This window comes from Schistocerca serialis, chromosome 1 (genome assembly GCF_023864345.2).
Source record: "Schistocerca serialis cubense isolate TAMUIC-IGC-003099 chromosome 1, iqSchSeri2.2, whole genome shotgun sequence".
NCBI classification, from domain to species: Eukaryota; Metazoa; Arthropoda; class Insecta; order Orthoptera; family Acrididae; genus Schistocerca; species Schistocerca serialis.
The window spans coordinates 814,224,939-814,225,800 of record NC_064638.1 but is presented as its reverse complement, the minus strand read 5'-3'; the positions used below and the strand labels follow the sequence as shown (position 1 = coordinate 814,225,800).

General features: G+C 47.0%; 1 non-coding gene across 1 annotated transcript; it reads left to right on the top strand.

The window, feature by feature from the left end:
* The first annotated feature begins 316 nt into the window (after window positions 1-316).
* On the top strand, window positions 317-389 carry Trnaa-cgc (transfer RNA alanine (anticodon CGC)). Its single transcript has one exon. It is a non-coding gene; the product is annotated as a tRNA-Ala (tRNA).
* The last annotated feature ends 473 nt before the right edge of the window (window positions 390-862 follow it).

The following is an 862-nucleotide window of genomic DNA, read 5'->3' as shown; positions in this document are numbered from 1 at the left end:
CTACTCCGTGTGGCAGAAGATCAGTTAACAAAGCTATCAAATGAAAGTGGCATTGGGTTAACAGAATGTGAGAAAAACGCACAGCACTCATAGTTAAAAATGTTATGAAATTCTTGGAACGACCAGCAAGTCAGTCGGATCTATGGAAGACCGCATGGGAAATTACCACAAGAAGTAGAACTCACAACGGAAATTGTGGAAAAACTCCAAAATGATAAGAACTTCACCACGAAAATGATCATGGGAGAACTACAGGAAGAAACAGTCCACACACCAGTCAGCTAAATAAAACACGAAGATCTTAACTAAATGACCGAGCGAGGTGGCGCAGTGGTTAGCACACTGGACTCGCATTCCGGAGGACGACGGTTCAATCCCGTCTCCGGCCATCCTGATTTAGGTTTTCCGTGATTTCCCTAAATCGCTACAGGCAAATGCCGGGATGGTTCCTTTGAAAGGGCACGGCCGATTTCCTTCCCCATCCTTCCCACACCCGAGCTTCCGCTCCGTCTCTAATGACCTCGTTGTCGACGGGACGTTAAACACTAATCTCCTCCTCCTCCTCTTAACTAAATGGTTCAAATGGCTCTGCGCACTATGGGGCTCAACTTCTGAGGTCATTAGTCCACTAGAAATTAGAACTAGTTAATCCTAACTAACTTAAGGACATCACACACATCCATGCCCGAGGCAGGATTCGAACCTGCGACCTAGCGGTCTCGCGGTTCCAGACTGCAGCGCCTAGAACCACACGGCCACTTCGGCCGACGAAGATCTTAACTGGAAGCTAGTGTGGTCTAACTTTTCAGATGCGACTATAAGTTCAACGCTGTGCTCTCCAGTTTACACATTCTTAAACGAT